Genomic DNA, 26918 nt, shown 5'->3' with positions numbered 1-26918 from the left:
GGCATACCAGTGTACTACAGATCTTAGCTTTAATTACCTACATATTAGTTTCTGACTTCCTAGCCTTCGCAACTTACATCCAACTGCCTGGCCTGCTATAGTCCATCTGTGTAGGCCTGGGGGTGGGGTTACCCATAGGGCTCATTCAGAGGCCATAGTACAGCATTTGTTTGTGTGTGTCTACAATTATCCTGCTGGCTGTAACTGTTGTTGGGTATGTGACCCCTACAACAGGCGTGTGTGAGTCACTTACCTTGTGGGTATCCCAGTATAGAGGGTGGTGCTGCAGGGCTGCCTATGTCGGATGCACATAGTACACTCCTTATACATGGTTGAGCACTGGTAGTGTCATGTTTGGCATCCCTTTTACTGTATGTGTGAGTCAGAGAGAGGTGTCATTCCCTGGGTCCCTATTGGGTCAGTGCATGTGCTATGCATTGCCTCTTTGCAAAGGCCAGGCCATACTGGGCACATCTTCTTCTGCCTACTGGGGCAGGCTCAGATTGTTCCTCCTCCAAGTCACTCTGTGCCTGTGCAGGCCTTGGCAATGGTGGTGGGCTGTGTGGCCCTGCCCCATGCTGTTCCTGCTGTAGCTGTTTCTGCAGGATCATATTGTGTAGCATGGCACATACAAGGACAATTTGGGTACATGTAGTTGGTGAGTACTGCAAGGCTCCACCATATGTGTCCAGGCACTGGAACCATGAATTGAGCATCCCAAACACATGCTCTATTATGATTCGTGTTTTCTGCGTGTACCTCATTATGTAGTTCTTGTTTGGGTGTGTGTGCATTTCTAATGGGTATCATCAGCCATGGCTCCAGTGCGTATCCAGCATCCCCCACTAGGTGACCGTGTGGGATGTCCCCATTGGCAAATGTCTTGTACAGCTGCATCAGATGCCAGATATGAGAATCGTGGTAGCTTCCAGGGCAGCCAGCACACACATTCATTATTATGCCCTGGCCATCGCACACAACCTGGCAGTTGATGGTGGGGAAGCCCTTGCTGTTGACGTTGACCCTACCCTGCTCACCAGGTGGTGCTTTGATGCATATGTGCATGCATTCTATTGCATACACTACTTCAGCATGTTCTGCTATTTGGTGGAAGAGACGCATATTGCTGGCAAATGTCTCATGGGTGATGGGGAAATATACGTGCTCACCGACGTGCTGACATGGCATCCAGGAACTGGTGGAGTACTCTGGATACTGATACCTGTGAAATCCCCATCATATCCCCAGATGGCCTTTGGAAAGTACCTGTAGCTAGTATTCTTAGGCCTACATATACCTTGGTATCCACTGGGATGTGTTCCCCTCTGTTTGTTCTGTGTGTGAGGCGTGGCTGGCACAGCTCAACAATTTGTTATAGGAGGTCACTATCCACCCTATAGCGCTCCACTATCTCCAACTCATGTAGCCCTTGGTAGGTTACCCTGTGTCTGTACACTCTTCTCCATCTCCTCACTATGGGTTGCTCAGCAGAATTCATATCCTCACCACCCTCAGCCTGTTGCACATGCTGGTTTATGATAGCAAAAGCAGCCCCTAACATTTTTTCTCTTGCTTTCGTTTTGTAAAATTTCCCTGTCTCTATACACCGGTGGTGCAGAGTTTTTGGGAAAAACAAGGGGGAAAGGTGTTTGCATCGTTTATAGTGGTGTGCTATGCTAGGCTGGTCTGCTGCCTGTGTAATTGGCTTATTCTGATACATTTCACCTGTCAGCTATGCTAGTTTTCCTTGATTACCTTCCTACTGCTGTTTTCCCTTCCCATTGCCTCCATGTTTAAGACCGTGTGTGCGCTTCACAGAGTGCTCAAATGTGGACAGAGCTGCTATTTCCTGGTTTAACTTCCTTTTTCTTCCTGTAAAACCCAGTGCACAGCACACACACCTACTTACACTTTGTAAAAGTGTACTAGGCAGGTTTAGACACACTCCTAGCTTAGCTATGCTAAGCTAGGAGCAATCCTGAGCCACAGGGCTCCAGTCCACTTACAGTATGCCTGAAACCCCCCCCCCATGATGTCACCTATATCCTAGTCTTGCACCCAGCTATTTATACTCTTACACTCTTGGGACCTGCCTCACACCCTGAGGAAATCTGAGATTCACTGTCCTTCCCCTCATTTGCATAGGATTGCCTGCTAATGCATAGTTACATGTCCCACACTGATTCTCCCCCCTTAGCAACCATTACTCACTGGCCAGGTTGTCTTATGCTTGCCACTGACTTGCATGACAGAATACTGGTTTTAGTTAGAATGCTTATTTTAGGTTTATTTTATTATTTTCCCCCGATCCCGGTTGCGCACCGCTGCCCTATGCTTAAACAGCCGAGATTATCAAAAAAAAATAAAAGTTGTTTTTTTTTATTTATTAAACAGTTTGCAATGCCAATGGCCTTCTACTTGGCCATTGGCATGCTTCCTCATAAATATGCAGCCTTTATTTGGAGCTGTCATAGCTCCGTTTTGTAGTTTGCAGAAATGCACTCGGTTACTAACAGAGTACATTTCTGCAGACTGCACTCGTCCTGCACTGACAGCTGCTGGCTTCCTGGATCACAAATTACCCTCATTTGCATGGTTTTCACCTGCAAATGAGGGTAATTTGCATACAGGGGCTCAGTCCATGCAGGATTAGTCTTGGAGCTCACGTGTACATCCTGGGAGCTCGTTCCTGGATCACATGTCGGCCATATTACCAAAAATAGCTCTTAGATTAATCCTGCATGCTCTACAGGGCTTTATAAATCCAGGGGTTAGTCTCAGCAGAATCTACAACCACAGCATCACCAAGTCCACACATAATAAGGAGCCACTAGGCTGAGACTGTAAATGGTCCACTGACATTAAATCACTGAGTACATGCACAAAAGTCCTAGTACATGGTGAACCCATTGCCAAGCATACTGACTCTATGATAAACAAGGCTGGATGAGGAAAGGGTGATGGCTAATTTTTTCTCTAGTAACTGGATTCATGATGATGCAAGGGCTCTATAGTCCCTGTCAGCAGACAAATATGAATATGACCACACACTAGTCCAGGAGAGTGTGAATAACTTGAGGCATTTAACCCTTTGGGACCTACAGGGAGGCACGATGAATCTCTCTATGTATGTGTCGAATGCAGGTAAGAGTCTGGTCCTGGAATCATAATTTCAGCCAGAATGCTGCCTGGTCACTAGGAAATGATAACTTGCTTCAACATCTGGATAAGTAGTTGGTGTCATTCTAAGGGGTTATGTATGTGTCAACTTTGAATGAGATGGAATACAGTCTAACTTTCATTTGTTTTCACAAGTCCCTCACCTCTCATTATATAGCGTCTGTTTATTGTTCAAAGCCCTTGCCCCCGTACTACCTTTTTAGGCAGAGGCCAGCTGCAGGACATCCAAACACAGCAGACAAAAGTAAAATTAATTCCATTCCTAACCACTATCAGTTGCTCTTTTCAGTGCAAAAGTCTTATTAACAAAGTACTTGATCTTGAAGCTCTCCCTTAACTTGGACTTATCCATCTCTGTTGGTATAACTTGAAACTTTATTTCATTCCATAGAAAGCACTCCTCCTTACCTGTGTTTAGAATGTACCATGCATGCAGACCTGTATGAAACTGTCGGAGTCTTTCCATATTTCTAAGAAACCATATCACTTCAGACAAATTCCAAAGGATCCACAAACCAGACTCACTGAATTCCAACTTATCATAAACAAAACTAATTGCTAATTCATAAGTTGCTATAGGACACCCTCTGTATCTCCAGGTAACAACAGTTGAGTCCTAAATGTACTCAGTGAAATAACCATAAGGAAAATATTTTTATGGTGGGTGACTTCAATTATCCATTAATACACTGGTGCATCTATACCTCAAATGATGGGAATGCCAAATGATTGCTGGACATAGTAAATGATAATACCTTAGAACAAATAATAAACTGCTCTTTAGATTGTACCGTTTTCTATTCCTTGTCCTAACCAACATAGTCCCTCTACATATTATTTCTACAGTATCTCCTGCCCTGGTAAAGACTGACCACAAACTTGTGACCTTTTTCTTTAAAAACACCAGTCCCCCACCTTGAAAATATCTTATTTGATCTTCACATACAGAAAAAAGTAAAGAAAAAATAACACCATAAACTGAAATGCCCTATAGACATTAAGGCATGCTAAATGCATCTACTAACTCTTGCACCACATACCTTTTACCATCATTCTTACATGGAGATCCAATTCTTATTAACCATCAATCCTCACTCAAAGGTAGACTCAAAACCTGCTATAGTAAAATTGCTATGTTTGCAACAAGTTGAGCACATAACTCCCTTCACTGCATAGCACTCCAGTCTCATAAATGCCTTGAACTTCCTATAACTGTTTTGGCATACTCAATGTCTGTGGTATAGATGCACCAGTGAATTAATGGACAATTGAAATCACCCATTATTCTGAGTAGTTTATTTGTAAAGCCATGGAAATAATGATCATGGAAATTATCAACACGGACACAGAGGACCTCCAGACACTGGATCCATCCCAGTTTGGCTTTGTCAAAGGAAAGTCAAGCTTACAGAATCTGATGGACTTTGAAAAGGTCATTAAGATAAGGAATGAAGGGAAAATGGTGCATACTGCCTCTCTACATCTGGCTAAAGAATTTGATACAGTACCCTACTCAGACATCATCAACAAATTTATGGAACTAAGTATAAACTCCTTTATAATACTCTGGATAGCTAGCTGGTTCACTGATATAACATGTGATTGTAATCTGTGAGGCCACCTTCACAAAGAGGCTGTTCAACAGTGGAGTTCCACAGGGCTCTTTGCTAGACCCATTCCTCTTTGACCTCTACTTCTTGGATGTGAAAACCAATGTCAAATGCCTCTGGATAACCAAGTTCACAGATGATTGCAAATTAGGATCGGTCATTGAATCCCCCCCAAGATGACAACACCCTTGAGGAAGGAATGCTTGGTGCCAAAGCCATGGATTAAAACTCAATATGAAGAAATGCATCATAACACCATTTGGAAAGTGACCACATGGGTAACTATGTCATCAATAAAACACCCCTAACAGTAGATTCACTATTTAGGATTCTGGGAACTCACTTAGATAGTAACCTATGCTTCAAACAACATGTGTCCAAGGTAGTAAGAAAATCCTTCTATGTCTCAAGTTATAAGCAAGGGCATGGCAGATCCATCAGAGTATAATTCCCACTTTGTTATGCATCTGAGCAGACTCACACAGAAACTGAAATGCCTACAATGGCTCCTTACAAAAAAAAATACAGGGAGTAAACACAATGTCCTGTGCTGATCACCTCAAACCCCTGTCTCTTTACTCGGTATCATACAGACTTCTGAGTGTTGATCTTTGCTTGGCATTAAAGGCATCCTTGGACCCTGTTCTGATTAACCATTTGCAAATCGACAGAACAGTTTCAGAACTACTAGAATAAAAGGCTTAAATTTTGTGAGTGACATAAATAGACATGGAGAGACAGATATGCTTTTCAGAGAATTCCCATTCTCTGGAACAGGGTGCCCATCCATTTGAAGCAGAGTTCCTCTCTATCCCTATAAAACACAACTTGGACCAATGGATTGTAAATCAGAAATTCACCTTGGTCTGGTATCTATTCCTCTGATGGACAGAGGCAATCAGTAAATTACCCCCTATATATTAATCTAATTTGTGGTCACATATGGGTGGCACAGCTGGGCTTATAAGGGCCCTTGTGGTCATTAGCCTAGTATATACCCATGAACCTATGAAACTATAACTACCCACAAACTGCTTCATAAATCAATAGCCTGCCGTGCCACAGCTATCTCCCAAATACAAAACTCTGATCAGAGAAAGATCCATATACCTACTAAACCATATGGAAAAAGCCTCTACTCATACTATGTAGTCAAAAACTTGAATACCTTCCCTTTAGCTACTAGGTCTTCTCTAACTTTCTTAACTTTAAATGCATAATTCAGGAAACCCATCTAAAACTTAGCTCTGCTCTTGTACCAGTCTAGACAGAACTCCTTCAACTCGATAATTTCCAACCTGCTCTTCTTCCCTACTGACCTTCTTAATTGTATCCTTAACTTTAATCATTCACTGATGGAATGCATATCTAACTCTTTGCTTTACTGGAGTTGAATCCCTTCATGTCTGTACTTTCCTATCTACCTTGCTTCCCTCGAACCACTTTTGTCATCCCTTATTTTTTATCTGTTACTTACCTCAGCTAGATTTCTAATCTTGCTTAGCCCTGTTCATGCCCTCTTATCCCAGACCGTGTGCCACTAATATGTTCATATCTATTTATGATCCATCTTCTAACACCTATCTAATTTTTCATTCTTTCTTCTTCCCTCCATCCTCTTGCAGCTTCCTATAAACCCAGTCTAATTGTTTTTATTAGTATTGTATACCCGACTTACTTCAAATACATAATTATGATGTCTTTAATTTCTAAACTAATTTAGTCTTTTTGCAAATTCTTTTTTACTGCTTATGAATTTTTGTTGTTGTATGCAATTTGGTGTAACTGGACCTTTTCCCTTCCGGCTTCCACTGAAAGTGGGTACTTTTGGACTAGTCAGACAGTCCTAATTAAATAAATAAATACATAAATAATAAAAAATTCTGAATTTAAGGGCATCAGATGGGCAAATCTACTCACACTCAAAGATAAACTCTCAAAATTTACTCATAATATCATCAATACTCATGCAACTTCAGCTGTTATTTATGCAATGAAGTTCTATTCCCACCTATAAAAAGTGTAATGGTCTAGCAGTCCCTAGTAGAAACTAATGTAATGAACAATCAAAAACAACAAATATTTGCAGCAGCCAAAGAAGAAATTAAGGTTCACAGTGGGAGTATAAAATCCAAAATACTATAAAAAGACCCACTGGAGCCACCACGACTAGCTGAATAAACTGTTTATTTAAAATAACAGATGTATCTGTTATTTTAAATAAACAGTTTATACAACAATCAAACACAAGTCACCTTGGTTGTTTGCCAACAAAAATCATCTCTATAACAAAAGGTAAAAAGTCTAAAGTCCTTAGACAAATCTAAATCTATTCCCATTAAAGACTCTATATAAATGGATTAGCAGAGAACTAATAGATATCATCATGAAAATCAAAGTTCAAAGATAAACATGAAATAAAACCAGCATCTGAAACCATGGGTAATTATAAATCTCGTTTACATTACACCAGAAAATTAAGAAATAATACCCAGCAGTATCATGAACCAAGCCAAAATGAAAAACATTGCTAATATACTTGCAGATAAACCTGGTGCTAACTTATCCCTAGAAATGATCAACAGCATTCCACAAATCTCTAAATAGCTAACTTATCCCTAGAAATAATCATCAAAATTCCACAAATTTCTGAATAGCACAAAACATGCTGTCATGGAACTCCTCCTGAAGTTATATAATTTAAACTTATCCACAGACTATGTCCTTGCACAGACAAGGAATGCATCATAGCTGACTTCATAAACTACAATATGAAAAACTTCATAAAGCTAGACCTTTTTTTTCATTTTGTCAAAGGGAGGTCAAGAGTACTAAATTTAGTAAACCTCTTTGAGAAGGCCACAGAGGCAGTGGATATTACTCATCCAGTCCACAAAGACACTACCTCCCATTCTGGTATTATAAACAGGCTAAGAGACCTAAATCTATATCCTTACATGGTCAGATGGACAGTAAACTGGCTGAAGGATAGAGACCATATGGTTAAAGTGGAAAATGTCCCCTCAGAAGGTAAGAAGGCATCTAGTGGTGTGCCTTAGATCTCTGTACTAGGACCTATGGATAACTAGAATTCACAATGACTACAAGCTGGATGTTATTATCCCTTTATACCATATAATTACAAGAACTAGTCCCAAGAAATCAATCATTTTGCAAATGAGGCATGTACCATCATTGAAGAATTAAGAGTGGAAAACAGTAATACCACTAAGCCACATGTACAAGAATCTGCTGCTTGTTCTGGAAGGACAGTCTCTAGTTTAATTCAACATTTTTGGAACTACCAAGCTTTTGTTTGATTATGGTACAACAGAACATTTCAGTTTTAGTTCAACAAGTGACATACTGAGAGTATTTTTAATTAAGGACATGCTTTTTAAAGATCTTGAAGCTTCATTGCTTAAATTGAAGAGGTTACAGTGGGATGTTGTGTCTTTTCAATATTTTTTGAAGTATAACAGAGTTCCAAGAAGACTAAGAATTTTAAACAAACCTAGTGGTATACTCTCCAGCAGTTTTAATGACAATGATACAAAGTATGTGAAGCAACAGGGCTAGCACTTGTAGAATTATGAAGAAAGCACAATTCCTCAGACATTGATAAGCTTCGCAGGGGCTTTGATGGTCTTGTGGTTAAACTGTCTTTGGCATTTAGCAGATCTGAACTAGAAGACAGATTAATAATTTTTAATTGAAAAGTGAGTAAGTTGAACTAAGAATTAAGAAATAATAAAAGAAAAGAAATTTCGGAGAGATAAGACTGATTACAGTCAAAAGAGAAGGTCTTCCTTAATGGAATTCATTGTGAATGATTTAGCTAAACATGAGAACATAAGAGGTAGAGTTAATGAAGAAAGAAGGAAAGGAGCTTTTAGTTCAGTATGTCAAAGCAGTGTCATCACCAAGAAGGTCAGCAAGGATAGCCACAAAAAAAATGCATGGAGAATCAAGGTAGAATAAAACAGACAAATGTGAAGTATTTTCAAATAGTGAATATATATCAAGATCCGTATACATCACATGCCAGAACATGGGCACATGTTGCCCATATGTCAAAGCCAAAAAAGAATGCATTATATCCTTGTCAATTCAGCAAGAGGACACAAAAGAACTTCAGGTTACAACTTTTAGTTTTAAAATATATCATTTATCATAAAAAGATTTAAGTGATAGTGATATTAGAGTTTTACACAAAGGATTCACCTTTGTTCCTTCTGCAAGAGCTGATTTAATTTTAACTATCACTGATTTAAAAAGATACTCCAGGAAGTTGAATTTAAAACTTTTATTTAAGGGAATAATATTTTGAAGAACAGTGGCTTTGGTGTACTAAGCATTTACAATCCTCCATTGCACCCAATTATTCAAGCCTTTGAAGAGGCCCCTGAAAAGGACTTCAAAGGCATTTTCTCAAAGAGCTAACAATACATTTTACAGTCTAAGTACAAAAGAGAGGATGTGTTTGTAGTTGTTGTCAAAGCACCGTTTAATACATATTCTGAAAGCACAATGGGAGAATGGTGGTAGGTATGGACAGCAAAGACAATATTCAAACTATGAACAAAATTTTAGAAAATGTGGATTTTCTTGAAAAAGTATCTTTTATAAGATGGTAAGAAAATCTATAGATACATAGATTCCTGGTTGTAGGATAGTTTTCTGAATGAGGTTATTATACAAAAAATGTATAATTATATTTATGAGGCACATGGAAGTGTCAGTAATTTATTTGGTATTACTAAGATTCATAAAAATCAGGATGATACAACATTGTGGCCTCAGCAGCATCTTAAATTGATGGAATTTCTAAGTTTGTGGACAGAGGTTTATTTTAAGCATCCTTTTTTTACATAACTTTTCACTTTTTAGATAAAATTTAAATCCAAACAGTTGATAAACATGATCTGTTGGTTACTTTGGATATTTAATCATTATATACAGTTATTTCACATGATATTGGGATTGAATGGATATCCAACATGTTGTATAAAAATGCTGAATATATTTCTGAAGAAGTAAGGGTTTTATCTAAATATATTTTACACAGTAATTATATTTCTTTTGGTAGTAGCATTTTAGACAGAAAAGTGGGTAACTAATGGTCCAATGATGGCACCAAGTTATGCCAATTTAGTTATAGCATATTAGTAAGCATATGTCCCTAAAAATTTGGTGGGATACAAAAATATTACATCATACAATTGTTTTATTTATTATACATTTTTATATGGGGTGGCATTGAACTGAGCTAGCAGAATTTCTGAATGAGGAAAACAACATTACCACTTCTTAAATGTACATATCAGAGTAATACAGATAGTATTATGCTTTTAGATGTTGACATAAACAAAAAGGATGGTCATCATTTTTTGTTTACCAAAATTTCTTATAAGGATACAACTAGTGATGTTATCGTATGTTATAATAGTATGCACTCCAGTTTGTTTGATCACAATTTAGTTAAAAGACAGTTATACAGAATGAGGATGTTTAATAGTTGGAAGGGCAATTAGAGGTTTTACATAAAAGATTCATTTTGAGAGGATATTCAAAATGTGTGGTTGAAGAAGAGTCAATAAAATTTCAGGGGATTTTAGTAGCAAAGATACCAACTTAATAAGCATACAGACTGAAATGTGTCCATGTCCCTGTTTTTTTTTTTTTTCAAGTGGGTAGTTATTGATCCAAGCATGGCAACAAGTTCAAATGGCAAAAATATTAAACACAACTGGGAGATTTTATCAGGAAGAAATGAACTTATGGAAGTCAGGGATAGGAAACCAATATTTATTAACAGAAAAAAAATATGAAGAATTATTTAGAGAATGCTTTCAACAGAAATATTGAAGGAAAAACTGGAACTTTTTAATGTTTAATTTGCTTTATGTGTAGATATATTGCAGACAGTTCTCGTTTCTATTGTTCCAACCTGAAAATAAGGTATGGGGTTCTAGGTTATTTTACATGTAATTGCATTTTTAGTATATGCTGCACAGAACATATTATGTGAAGGAAGTTATATTGGTAATACTAACAGACAGTTTAATAAACATAATTTTGCAGTTAAACAGAGCGATGCAAATTGCATTTTGGCAAAGCATTCAATAAATTGTGTTGGTTTTAGGATGTTCATTTTCCATGCTTTAGATGTTGTATCAGATAAGTTTAATAGACAAAGGAACTTATTAACTAAATCCTGAGCACAGTGAAGCTCCATGTAGGCAGGCTATAAACAGTAGCAACTGTTTGCTGCAGCTACTGGAAATTAATCTTTATATCATTTTTTATTTTAAATTGCATCATACTGTATGTCCAACTTTAAGTATTTTATCTGTATGTCTATTTATACGTCCATGTTTGCAATGTGACAGCATCTTATTGTATTCTTTCTGCATTTCACTCATATTTTGTTATTGCATGCTTGCCTTGGGTTCTGGCTGAAAAGGGTCCTTCCCTTTGATGACTTCACTTGCCAGGTTAACAAACTTCAAATAAATAAGTAAGTAAACACTGTCTGCTTACACGAACATGGTAGAATGATGGTACATATGAATGTCAGCAGTTTAATGACCATGTAAAGTGTTTTAGTCTGTTGTACACTTACTGTTGAAGTAGCTGAGGTCAAACCAAAATTACTTGTTGCTCAGGAACCTTATAGGACATTACTGGTTAAAAATATATGTTAAACAAATGACAACACAGCAATAATGTACAGCATTTTTTATTTTGTTTGAACAAATATTTGAACATAGCTTTACCCCCCCCCCCCGTTTAAAACATTCATCCATTGCAATTTATGGCCATGGGGAAACAACACACATCATTTTAAAATGATCACAGGGAAGCAATATCTATCATTCTGTTCCTGATAAAAAGCACTGCTTTCACATGTGTTATCAGAAATGCTAGCAAACATAAAACAATGTTTGCATGATTCAGAGTAATGTAATATACCCAGAGAGATGCAACATATATAATTTTATTTTTAAGTGCAAAACAACTGTATTGGCAGCAAACATAATTTTGATTTTAATTACAAGACAACTGTATCGCTTTTGGTTTTCATTTCTCTTATTACTGCAAGTCATAATTGTTTGAGTCAGCATGCAGTTTTTTGAAATGATTACTTTTTCTGCAAAATACAGCATTTTTGTTCTTGGTTTAAAAATGTACTACATTGTTTTGAAAAGAATGCATTTATGTTTTAAATGACGTTGCCTCCAGATTACATAGTCTAGAGTGTGGCAATGCTGTATTTCTCAGGTTGAAGAAATATAGAATTACAATGCACAAAGGCAAACATTTAAAATCCTGTATTTATACTGTTTCCCCTTTTTCCTGTAACTAATCTAGTCCAGATACAGATTTGCTGTATCCAGAACTGTGTGTAAGCTCCTGAGGCCCCCAAGCATTTCTGTGTTGGAGGGAAGCCTGCTATCTTATCAGTGGTAGTGATAAGCACTAGTTAATCTATATACCACATAAGGAGTGGTTTCTGGCCCAGAAATTGTAGTTATTGGCCATTTGGGCAATTTTTCCATCTCTTTCAACTTTCTGATTTAAAAGCCCGTATTTGCCCTTGTTTCTTTCCTGTAACTAGTCTAGTTCAGATACAGATTCCTAGTTTTAGCACTTGAATTTGCTTATTCGTGCTCTGGACTTGTTCAGAACTTGTAAGTGATAAATAAGCTACAGCACTCACCCTTCCTCATTACTTAGAGGAAAACAGTTTTTGTACTTACTTTTACTGCTTAGAGAAAAACAGCTCTTGTACTTGCTTTCCCCACTTGTCTAGAGGAAAATATGTTTTTATTCAGGCATGTCCAAGGGTCAGCTCCCAGTGTTCTCTCCTGTCTATCTGATGAATCTGGGAATCTTGGGACAATGTAGCAATTGCCTCATGTACACAGACAACCATCTATTCCTACCACCCAACACTACAACCTGTGAGACATGCACTTATCTAGCCAAACTGGAGGTAATCATAGGTGACTCTATAGTCAGGCACACTTAAGTCCAACTCATCAGGCTAAACAAGGAGAAGGTTACTGTCAAGTGCCTGTTGGATGCCAGGAATCACCACATAACCCACACACTCAGGTCACTCCACAACAAGTACAAATATGACTCTGTCATTGTCCATCTTGGTGTGAATGACCTGAGATGTAACTCCCTGGACTACATAAAAAGAGACACAGAAGAGCTATCTGATCTTGTAGCACAGGCAGGTATGAACCTAGCCCTGAGTAGCATCCTGCCATCACCCAGAATGGTACCGCGGTACAAGGGCAAAATGATTGACTTCAACAATTGGCTAAGCTTCTGGTGTCATTCTAAGGGTATCTAGTATCTGTCTGCCTGGGAAGACATGGTCAATAGACCATGATGCTTTGCCAGAGATGGCCTGCACCTGTCACCCCTGGGAATTCAGATACTGGCTAAGGCTCTTGCCGCCCCTATAGTGCCTTTTTAGGCAAGGTTCAAATGACAAATTCACCACAGTAACAGGAACAGGCAAGCAAAAACTGAGGGTAATGCTACTCAATGCTAGACATCCAATTCTCAAAATGCTCTCCCTTGAGGCACTCCTTAAAATAGAGAACATTGATATCTGCAGTGACTAAGACCTGGTTCAGGGCTCCAGAGAGCACCCTTGCATTACCAGGCTATAACTCATACCACAATTTTTTGCCATCTAATCTGGACCAGAACACCAAAAGCAGAGCTGTGTCCATATTCATTAAGGATATCCACACCTCAAGGCTAGTTGCTCAGCATAATGCATCTGAGGTTATCCAAGTGTAACTAACTCTGGGCAAAACTGCAATCCAAATTGTAGCTTGCTACAGATCCCCCACCATGCCCCAGGACTCCCACTCCTCTTTTCTTGATATAGTGGAAAATATTAGGGTTCAAACAAACACCCTAATAATAGGCGATTTCAACTACCCCACCATTAACTGGGAAAACTACTCATATACCAACTCCTTCGCTCAACACTTTCTGGAATTCATAAATTCCAATGCCCTGGATAAACTTATCCACACCCCCACCAGGGGCAACTGTATCCTAGACCTAGTCATTACTAACATGAGTGATCGGTGTTCCACACCTGAAGTCAACTCCTCGTTGGTCAAATCCGACCATAAGCTAATCACCCTAGATATCCACATCCTACCCCCACCCCCATTAAGGAAAACATGGTAAAAAATTTCTCCAAAGCCAACTTCATGCTTCTTAAGACAGAAGTGGCAAACTTCATGACACCCATGCAGATGGACAATAAGTTATGACTGCTGAATCCTACACAAATGCAAGTTTTGTATGGAGAATGCCAACTTGCTGAGTAGGGGGGAATTGTTTGTGCCTGCAAACAGTTTTAAAATTGAGAACTTACTTGTTGATTTAAAATTATTTCTTGGGAAAATGTGTTTGAAATTGTTTCACGGGGAAATTCAATGTGTGGTTAATGCTTTCAAGCGAAGCAGTACTTTCAACCCACCTTTGCCTTTGCCGCTTATTATTTTATAAAAACTAGTGGAATATGATTTCAGGAACTTAAACTGTGACAAATAGGTTTTATATAAGAATCTGAATGCCCACGAGTCTGCCTTATTAAGGGAACTTTCTAAAAACAAGTAAATCAGGGTTATGAAACCCCAACAAGGGGGGAGGGATTGTGATTATGTGGAAGGATAATTACATTAACAAGATGTTGGCATATAATCAAAGTGAGTTGTACAAAGAAACGTCTTTGAATATTATAAAACTGGCATTTCAGCGTATTGACTATTATTTGCAGGATGTACTGGATAATCAGGAAATTTCATACAAGCTTTTTGGGTATTTTCAAGGTAAATACCCAGTTATGCCAGTTATTTTTGGGATACCCAAAATTCATAAGTGCATAAGTGATCCGCCTATGAGGCCCATTGTTAATGGAATAAAGTCTAAAATCCACCTGCTTGTCAAGTATGTAGATTTGGTTTAGAAAAATTGTTTAAATCCCTTTGATCATATATGTAAAGACTCATTGGACGTTTTAAATAAAATGAAGAAGGTGGAATTTTCGGAAAAATGTGTCTTTATAACTATAAATGTGGTTGAATTATATAACGTTATTCCCCACGGTGTGGGGTTGGAGAGGATCCACAACTTTCTTATTAAATGTACATCATTAGACAACAATATCATTAATGTTTTGGTGTTATGTATGGAAGTGATTTGTAAATACAATTTTATGTTTATTGATGGACAATATTTCAGGCAAAGGAAGGGAGTCGCGATGTGGGTGACATGTGCCCCCACCTTTGCCTACATTATTTTTCTTCAGTGGGAGAGACACATTCTTTTTCCCCATTATGGGAAGAAACCTTGGAATTTATTCTTAAGGTTTTTGGATGATATTTTTGTGGTGTGGGACAAACCTGTTGATGAGATAGAAGGGTTTATTTCTTTTTTGAACAATTCTACATCCTTCTTAAAATTTACCCATCAAGTGGACATCTCTTCAATTAACTATTTAGATGTCACTATTTACAAGTATGTGGTCAACTGTAGATGGGTCAGTACTATATATCGTAAACCTATGTACAGTAACAGCCTTTTGCACTTTGAAAATAACCATCCCTACCCCAAAAGGTTGGAATAGTTAAGCACCAGTATATACGGCTCACTAGAATGGTGTCAGATTGGAATGAATTTGGAAAAGAATGTGAAAAGAAGGTTATGTTTCAAGGGAGAGGTTACCCTGAGGGTTTGGTTGTTCATTATATGAACAAAATTCAAGAGAGTAAAATCAGGGGAGACATCATCCCTCTTATCAATAGCAGTTTGGTACAGGGGGAAACTGAATTCCATAGACATCTTGGAAAAAAACAGGGTGGACCTTAAAGAAGCATTCATTATTCGATTTTGCAATGAAGCTGGTGTTATTAAAGATATTATTTATAAATATTGGAACATTTTCTCTCTGTTTACGATATGGCCAATGTGGTTGAGGTAAAACCTCCTATAGTATTTAGAAGGGGTAGAACTATCAAAAATATGCTTGACCATTATACTATCAATTATGGGCCCTTCAATTCTTATACAAAATGGGGCACATATAGGTGTATCAATTGTCCCCAGTGTTGGATGGTATTGGAAGGGGATTGAATTGAAATCAATTCCAACATTTTCAAGCCCAATTCTCATAATATTTGTAATACTATTGGGATTGTATATGTGGATAGGTGTCTTAAGTGCCCACAATTCTATATTGTAAAGACCAAAAGGAAATTTAAAAAGAGGTTGTATGAGCATGGGTTAGATGTAAGGAAGGGGGATTTGAAAAATGTCCTTACTAGGCATATTGCCAACTTCCCGAACCATGCCTTTGGATTTTTTGTTTTGGAGTGTGTGCCTAGGGATTACTGGGGGGGGGTGGGGGGTCCGTGGAAGGATATATTGGAAGCCAAGGAGTTATCCTGGCAATTAAGATTGAATGACATGGTTCAACCTGGTTTGAATGATAGTTTATCTATTTCTAGTATACTTAGATTAAAATCATATATTGTTTAAAACAAGTTTGCAAGGTTTTTTATGAGATGTGTGAATGTCATGGGGACATAAAATATATCCATGTGTATTAAAACAATAGGACTTATTAACTGTTATTAATTGATCAATAATTTTCATTGGATAAGGTTTTATGGGAAAGGTTATTTAAAATGTGGTGCTGGTCTGAACCGTTATGATTCTGATGAAGTTTTTTACAAAAGCGTGTGCTAAATCTATGTACTTGTGGAGTTTTGTGGAATAATTTTTAACTATATGCATAGCTTTCCACGTTTTTGGCCATGTCTTTGATTTGAATTGCTGCTCATTGCTGTTTGGTGCATTCTATAAGCACTTACACAAGTGCCTGGATTGTGCTATCCCAAACAGAACCAAGACACTATCTCCCAAAAAAGGAAGTCAATCTGGTGGTCCCCTGCCATAAACAAACTCTACAACAGAAGGAAGAAACTGTTGCAAAACAGAGTAAAATCCCATGAGTGGAGGAGCTCCCTGGTCAGCCTCAGTAAGAAACTGAGATCCCTTATAAGATCCTCCAAAGAGACTATGAAAACAAAATTGCCACTGATTCTAGGGACAACCACAAAGCATTCTATAGCTATGTCAAGAATCTCAATGGCAACACCCAAATCTGCTCTGAGTTACAGCACAATGGCATGAAAATTACAGAACCAACTGATATAGCCAACATCCTGGCAGATAGATTCAGTGCTAACTTCACCCCCCTCTCACCCCCTGAGGGGCCCATATCTATACAGGAAGAATGCAGAGTCCCTGTAATCACAACTAAGCAGGTAAAAGCTGTACTCTCTAAAGCCAAAAACACAGCATCTATGGGACCGGACAACATCCCAGGCTGTGTTTTACATGAACTTCAGAACAAACTGCCTCCCCACCTAAGCACCATGTTCAATCATAGCCTCACATCAGGCTTTGTGCCCACTGAATGGGGCACAGCAACAGTTATCCCACTCCACAATGAGAGAGCCACCACTGATCCTGGGAACTATCACCCTATTAGCCTGACAAGCCTGGTCTGTAAGGCCATGGAACATATCATCATGGAACTCGTTAACAAAGGCATTGATAACCTCTAAACTCTGGACCCCACACGGTTTGGGTTTGTGAAAGGTAGATCATGCCTCATGAATCTGATCAACTTCATTGAGGCAGTCAGCAAAGCCATAGACGAGGGTAATGTGGTTCACACAGCCTATCTTGACCTTGCCAAGGCTTTCAACACCATCGCCCATTCTGGAATTATAGCTAAACTCACTAAACTAGGTATAAATCCCTATGTCACAAGATGGTTGGCAGCTGGCTCACTGACAGAACCCACACTGTAAAACTTGCAGACTCCAAATCTGACTTCAATCCTATGACAAGTGTAGTACCACAGAGTTCAGTCCTGGGACCTCCCCTGTTTGGCAGTTACTTCTCTGAAGTATAGGCTAACACAGAAGGCCTTTGGCTAATGAAGTTCACAGATGACTGCAAGCAAGGAGCCATAGTCAAGTCCCCAAATGATGTGGACATCCTACAGAAGGGCCTTACTGAGACTGATGACTCTACTGGACACTCATTAGACCCATTTTAAAGTACAATGCCCCTTTTGGAATGTACCTCACAAGACATCTGCAGCAACTGGAAAGGCCACAGAAGTACTTCACAAAAAGAATTATTGGCATCAAACAGATGCCCTATACTGACTGTTTCAAAAAAACTCCAACTTTACTCCATAGCGTATCGCCTACCGCTCTGCACATCACCCTTATTCTTAAAAACGGGTACCAAAACATTTTTTCTCCATTCCTCAGGCATTCTCTCACTTTCCAAGATTTCATTAAACAATCTAGTTAAAAACTCCACTGCCATTTCACCTAAACACCTCCATGCTTCCACAGGTATGTCATCTGGACAAACAGCCTTTCCATTCTTCATCCTCTTCATAGCTATCCTTACTTCCTCCTTGCTAATCCACTGCACTTCATGATTCACTTTCTGCACATCATCCAACCTTCTTTCCCTCTCATTCTCTTCATTCATCAACCCCTCAAAGTACTCTTTTCATCTGCTCAATACACTCTCCTCACTTGTGAGTATGCTTCCCTCATTACCCTTTATCACCCTTACCTGCTGCACATCTTTACTAGCTCGGTCCCTCTGTCTAACCAATCAGCACAGGTCCTTTTCTGTCTCCTTAGTGTCCAACCTTTTATACAAATCTTCATATGCCTTATCCTTAGCCTTCGCCAATCTCTTTCTCTGTAGACTCTCCTGTACTTCTTCATTCCACTACCAGGTCTCCTTGTCCTCCTTCCTCTTTCTAGATGTCACACCAAGCACCTTTCTAGCCATCTCTCTTACTAGCTCTACTGTAGTTACCTAGCTATTCGGTAACTCTTCACTGCCACCCAGTGCCTGTCTTAACACTTCCCTGAATATCACCTCACAATTTTCCTTTTTCAATTTCCACCATTTGATCCTTGGTGCTGTCCTCACACTCATCCTCCTCTTCTTGATCACCAATATCATCCTACAAACCACCATCCTATGCTGCCTAACTACACTTTCCCCTGCCACCACTTTACAGTCTCCAATCTCCTTCAGACTGGCCCTTCTACATAAGATATAATCCACCTGTGTGCATCTCCCTAAACTCTTGAATGTCACCCTATGCTCCTCTCTCTTGTTAAAATACATATTCATCACAGCCATGTCCATCCTTTTTGCAAAATCCACTACCATCTGACCTTCTGCATTTCTTTGCTTAACACCATACCTACCCATCACTTCCTCATCCCCACTGTTCCCTTCACCAACATGCCCATTGAAATCTGCTCCAATCACCAGTCTCTCATCCTTGGGTACAGTCATCACCACTTCATCCAACTCAATCCAAAATGTTTCTTTCTCATCCATCGCACACCCAACTTGTGGGGCATATGCACTAACAACATTCATCATTACACCATAAATTTCCAGCTTCATAAACATCACTCTATCCGACACTCTTTTCACCTCCAAAACACTCTTGGCATACTGTTCCTTCAGGATAATGCCTACGCCATGATAAAACAATTTAAAACCGCCTCCTATACACCTAGCCTTGCTCCCCTTTTATCTGGTCTCTTGCACACACAATATACCAAGCTTCCTTCAGTCCATCATATCAGCTAGCTCTCTCCATATACCAGTCATACTGCCAACATTCAACGTTCCGACCCTCACTATCATAGTCCTAGCCTTTACCTGCCTTCGGGCATGCCTCCCCGCTCTTCTCCCACTGGTCTTTCCTTTCTTTACATGAATATAATATGCATCTCTGTGTCTGAACTAAAACAGCATCCATGTGCTCCACATTCCTGTCATGCAATGCTGTGCATTATTTGGATAAGTGGCTTTGTGTTTCTATTTGTGTCTATGAGTGACATACTGTATGTATACTCTGGTACCATGTGATAGGATATTAACTTTGTCATACAGTATACTCCTGTATCATGCAGTAGGAAATTACTTTTGCCATGCGGTATACACCTGTATCATCCAATAGGGCATTACTTTTGCCCAGTTCTGTACAAATAATTCCACGTGCATGATAATCTGTGTGGCCTACTCTGCCAAGACCATACTGATCTTTTCATTTGTCTGCATAGATGCCACATCTGTCAGGTACTATAATAATAATATTACACAATGGCTAATCCCAATCAAAACAAGGAATGTAGATTCTATGGATTCTTTGCCACTATAAAATGTGTAACTTCCCAGCTGAGGAAAACAAAACTGCCTACAAATTTAAAAACTTGAGTTTGTTAATATTACTACTGCAGCACCCTGCTCTGAAAATCATTAGAACTTCTACAAATAAAAAATGTGCACTATATTAGATAAATATCATATCTGGCTCCTCAACTTGACAGTACTGTTTCCATTAAAACCCATAACTGTCTCATTAAAGGAAAATACCTTTCAATGCAGCCAAAGTGAAAAGCAAGCATTGTACACTGCCTGGGTTCTGAATATAAATGTCCATGTACATGGGTGTGTACAAATACATTGCATCAAAAATATCAACTACAAATTGTTGTACAGTAGAAAGAATAGTGACACCTATATACAAAAATAATTTAGATGTTACAAAAAGAGTTATTTCTTGTGAGTAAATAATGACTTTTGTAGTTAAAATTAGGATTACCTTTTAAACATTATGGTGAGCTCTTCTGTTGTACATGCACATGCACATTGTTTAATTATTCAAAAATCTAAAGGTGTCCTTACTTTAGCTTACAAGTAAATGCATTGAAGTGGGAGAAGAATTGTGTATGTTTACACCAAAAAGTGTCATGTACACTGAACATTTGTGAAAATTCTTTCAATTAAAATAATTTTTAAACATATTTATGCACACTGTAACACATTTAAAACATATATATATATATATATATATATATATATATATATATATATATATATATATATATACCTTTTCTTTTTTTTTTTCAAAAAAAGTAGAAGAAAACAAAAACAGTTTCATGCTGCGGTCATTTAAGCTGCAAGGACAAATGCTAATTTGACATTTTCTTTAGTGCATAACATTACCCCGACAGGCAGAAAGATCTATGTCAAATACACAAAAGGCCATGCAAGCACATTTTTAACATGTTAAGTATGTAGACAGACAAGAATGCTGTACGAAAAAGAAGAAGACTTCAAGGCCCATTTGTCAGTAGAGATTCTTAAGTAAGTTAGAGGTATGCAGCTCAGGAGACCCTTAAGGAGTCTAAGACAAATTCCCAAGTGCACCAAAACATTATCTGATTAATAGACTTGCTCATGGTCACACAGATGGCAAGCAAAGGCTGACACACTGTAACCGGGTACCACAGAAAGTATCTCATTAACAGCTCATAGCCAGCTCTTAACCCTCTGCACTTTTTAAATGCCCAAGTTAAATTCCATTTAATCCTTCCATTATTCCAATGGGCTCAGGGTCTCTTCAGGAGACTACCATGCTCAAAATTAATGTAATCAATTATCTTTATGGCAATATTCCTAAAAGCCCATATTTATTATATCTTAAGACACAAATATTTAGTTACATGTTGCAAATATAAGTCTTCTTTGAGTTAACTTTGAGATGCCAGTGTGATGCATTCGGCCTCATTTTTCTAATCCCAACAAAATTATCCTTGTTGTTTATCTGAAGTTACCTGGGCCAAATTCCTTTCCTGAACAACTATTTCCATGCATTCAGATTACTTTTACTACCGTGCAGTACACATTCCATTGACTCTGTTAACACTGTTTGCATTCTTGTAACTAGGATGTAAACAGACTTCCATTACATTAACTAAATTATGTACATAATGTTACACCATGTATATAGGCAGAGTACGTCAAATGGCAGAAATACACACAGAGTATGGTAGTGGAGACTACTGGTATACTGGAATAAGGACAGTATATTCATTTACATTGTCCTAATATAACTCCATTGTTGTTCTGTTGATGGGAATTCTGTCTGGATATTATTAATAGGTGAAGAAAGGCCACAATCTAAGAAGAGCTGCTTATTCCGGTGATACAGGAATATATTTTGTTAAGAGACAAACGCATATCTCTGTACTGCGCTGAATTCTGCAGAATGACCAGTCTTGTTTTGTCTGTTCTTTACAAAATATGTTTTCTGGTAAGCCATTGATAATTGAAGTCTCTAAATAATGACATAGATATGAGTTTCAGATTTTATATCCTTTAGAAAATTGTATGCTAATGAAAAACAATTATTACAGCAACTTTCTAAGTTTGTAAAAGCAATATTTTAAAAAATCTCTCCCTGACTTTGGGCCTTTGCCCCTCCCCCCAAATTATTTTTATTTTTGTCCAGATGTCTTGCACTTAGAGGTTGACAGATATGGTACAGATGGCCGGTGAAGCATTCTAGAAGATAGTAAAATCACAGTATGGAATATAGAGAGCAGCTATGGCGATTACCGGTGAGATGATAGTTTACCATGAGAAATATCTGGATGGTTAGTACTCTCATTTACAAAAAAAAGTCTTTGTTAGCAAGGAGCAGTATGAATAAATCTCTGGAGTAATAAGAATTTTTCCCATCATTCATGTTTCATTTGCCTTTCACTGTTTTATATTTTTGTTAAATTTTTTTGTTTTGTGCATTTAGAGGTGTTTCAAACACTGGAGAGCAGTTGCAGACTAATACTAATGAAGCTGACAGTACATGATATTTCATGTGCTTATGTAATTCATTGCATATTTATATGAGGGTGCATTCATTGTAATATGTTTTATTCAGTTACTGAAGGACATACTTTGTTTGTTACGGTGTAGCATCTAGACAAGGATAGTTAACGGCAGTTTCTTTATTCAGATATTCATTTGATACACTGCACAGTTAAATTAGTAGTTTGGCTATGATGCACAAAAGCACTATACTTGATGTCTGCATAGGAAGATCGGTTGAATTATACATGACAGGGATGCTGGTGTACAGCTGAGAATGCCCTGTTTCACAGTTATGGCATGGTGAAGCTACATCCCACATTGTCTTGCCTGCAAAGAAATTTGCAAACTGTGTTAATTATATGATTTTGTATTCTTGCTGCTTCCATTGGCCAGACAAAAAGTGATAAGACTGCCCTTTAGGAGCACAATAAACAGCCGAAGAGATGTCATTTTTTTTTTTTTTCTTTTTTTTGTGGTCTGCTGATCTTAACACCATTATAACAGAGCCATCAGGTATATTGAACTTGTGTTAGATTCTGTTATTTCTTCTTTTATCCCTATTCTTTTAGCTACATATTCATACTATACTCCATAGCCCAGTGTTTGTGAAATGGAAGAAGACAGTGAGGGATTTCATTTGCACTTCAGTGCCCAGACTTTTCCACTTAAACAGGGCATACAAGCATGTGGACTGAATCATATACCAGCCTTATGTAAATGCAGATTATCAGACTGTACTTATTTTATGAATTTGTGAATTCCAGCCATATTAATCAGGTTTTTGTGTGTGTGTGTGTGTGTGTGTGTGTGTGTGTGTGTGTGTGTGTGTGTGTGTGTGTGTGTGTGCGTATCATTCTCTATATGTATATATATATATATATATATATATATATATATACACACACACACACACACACACACATATGTATTTATATAGCCATAATCTTCCATTGAAGTGGATCCAACATTGATTGACTACTTTCCATCAAAAACATAAACAATGATCCACAAAAAATTTAAAATAATTGCAGGGAGCAAGACACCCAGCACACCACACCCCCCCTGATAATTATATATATACCAAATCCAAGATTGCACTACTGTGAGGAAAGGGCATGCACCTCAACCCCCATTGTACCGTGATCTATTAGTGAAAAAGCCAGTATTTTTTGATCAGCAGTGTGTGTGTGTGTGTGTGTGTGTGTGTGTGTGTGTGTGTGTGTGTGTATGTGTGTTGTGTGTATGTGTGTGTGGGCATGTGTTTGTGTACGCGTGTGTGCGTGTGCACGTGTGTGTGTACATAAAGTTGAATCTGCAATCACACCCTTTGGTAATTATATATTCCAACTCCTAGTTACTATAGTGAGGAAAAAGCATATTCCTTGATCCCCACTCTGCCATAGTCTCATAGTGAAAAGCCAGTACATTTTATTCAGCTGTACCAGCTCTTTCACATGACAATGAACAAACTCATCGATAAAAGGTTCCAACAGATTGTACTCTCATAAGTAGATATAAATATAGATTTATCTTTCTTTCTGATACTCATTATCCACACTAACAGATCTGTTAGAGTAAGATACCTACTTTTGTCTCTGATATTACTAAATTATACCTTTTCCCTTGTTTTATGTGTGCAGCAAATTGTGTTGTTTGCACTGATTTTGGGCCCTTCATTACCACAACCTGAAAACTATATGCACAGATAAACTTTTACCAATAGAAAATCAATGCGTCTCATTTGCAGAAAAAAGTCTGGTAGAAAATCATGGAGATCACCTTGCTAGTAAAAAGTAAAGCCTATAAAATGATAAAAAATATGATTATCTTTTATTTTTCTATGCAATATTTTCCATTACAAGTGTAATGTAAGTTAAATTGTTAATCACCCTCCTTTCTCTCTGTTATCGGTTCTTTAAGTTTATCTAAAGCACACCAACTTACAGTTGCTAAAATATGATCCATGGTATATATGGTTTCACGTGTTCTAAACATATCACTGAGGTGTATAACTGAGCTAACAAGGACACATGTAATGCTGAAGTGTCTTACTGTAGGAGTAAAAAAAGGATGAGCATTTTCTAATATATATATATATATATATATATATATATATATATATATATATATATATATATATATATCTTCTTCTTCTTTCGGCTACTCCCGTTAGGGATCGCCACAGCAGATCAAATGTTTCCATTTCTTCCTGTCCTCTGCATCTTGCTCTGTCACACCAACCACCTGCATGTCCTCTCTCACCACATCCATAAACCTTATCTCTTCCTGTTTCCTGGCAGCTTCATCCTTAGCATCTTTTTCCCAATATACTCTGCATCCCTCCTCAGCACATGTCCAAACCAATGTAATCTTGCCTCTCTGGCTTTGTCTCCAAACCTTCCAACCTGGGCTGACCCCCTAATATACTTATTCCTAATCCTGTCCATCCTTGTCACACCCAGTGCAAATCTAAACATCTTCAACTCTGCCACGTCAAGCTCTGACTCCTGCCTTTTTGTCAATGCCACTGTCTCCAACCCATATAACATAGCTGGTCTCACTACCCTCTTGCATTTTATATAAATATATATATATATATATATATATATATATATATATCTATATATATATATATATATATATATATATATATATTTATAGATATATATATATATATATATATATATATATATATATATATATATATATATATATATATATATATATATATATCAGGATGTAGGACAGTTGATCGAAAGACCAGCTGTCCGAATCCAACCCTACCGAACACCGTTTACTGAAACTGCTTTCACCGAAAAATAATTTTCGGTAAATGGAAGGTAAAATACACACACACACACATACACACACATACACAAAAACAAAAAAAAAACACACACCATGTTTACGCAGGGTGGCGAAGCCCCCCTGCACACCCCCCTACTTTTAGATTCTCACTCCGAGATCGCATTACAGTGGGGAAAAGGAAATATTCCCTTATCCCCACTGGTAGCCCGATCTCGCCCACTACCACTTCTCCCCTATTCCCTGTACTTTTACGAAAGTTTTGTGAAAGCACTTTTCCGTTAAAAAGTGCTTTCGTGAAACTGTGACAGCTTGTTTCACTTTCGGTGAAACAGTCCTTCGGTAGACTGTCCTAGACCCATTTATATATATATATATATATATATATATATATATATATATATATATATATATGTATATATATATATGTGTACATATATGTGGGTCCACTTAAAATACTGACTTTCAAAATACCTAAACTCAAAATACTGAGACCAAAATCTCTAAACCTCAAAATAATGAAAACTCAAAATACTAAAACTCAAAATATGAAAAAAAAAAAAACACAGTACAGCAACATTGCAGCAGAACTACATACAGAAAGATATTACTCTTCTGCAAGATTAGGCAGGGAACAAGCTCCCTTGCACCCCCTGCTACTTAAATATATCAACTCCGAGATTGCACTTCACTACACTAAAGTACAATCTTGGAGTTGATATTTTTACGTAACAGGGGGTGTGGGGGGGTTTGCCCTCCTGCCTATACTTGCGGAATAGTAATATGTTTCTGTTTGTAGTTCTGCTGCAATGTTGCTGTACTGTGTTTTTTTTGTTTTTTTTTCTTTTGATATTTTGAGTTTTAGTATTTTGAGTTATCAGTATTTTGCCATTTAGAGATTTTGATTTCAGTATTTTGAGTTTAGATATTTTGAAAGTCAATATTTTGAAGTGGACCCATATATATATATATATATATATATATATATATATATATATATATATATATATATATATATATATATGTCCCCCTGCTTATACTTGGAGAAGAGTAATATGTTTTTTTTTCTTATTTATTTCAGTATGTACGTGTGCAGGAATATAATAAGTTTTGGTATCCTGTGTGTTTTCAGTATTTTGAGTTTTCAGTATTTTGAATAGCTTTAGAGATTTTGGTCTCAGTATCTTGAGTTTAGGTATTTTGAAAGTCAGTATTTTGAAGTGGACCCATATATATATATATATATATATATATATATATATATATATATATAAATTTATATATATATATATATATATATATATATGTGTGTGTGTGTGTGTGTGTGTGTGTATTGATTCAGAATCGCACAAGATAACTGAAGAATTCAGATGCGTCATCATGAGTGGACAGGAAGGAGTAAAGCACCTAGTTACTCATGTGTTCCAGCAGTGTCTTTCATAATATGTAATACAATAAGACAGCAGAACACCTTAAAACAGCTGTTTGTGGAGG

The sequence above is a fragment of the Protopterus annectens genome, chromosome 5.part0 (genome assembly GCF_019279795.1).
Source record: "Protopterus annectens isolate FY-2018-M chromosome 5.part0, PAN1.0, whole genome shotgun sequence".
Taxonomy (NCBI): Eukaryota; Metazoa; Chordata; order Ceratodontiformes; family Protopteridae; genus Protopterus; species Protopterus annectens.
The sequence above is the reverse complement of the archived record's forward strand: the minus strand, read 5'-3'. Positions refer to the sequence as shown.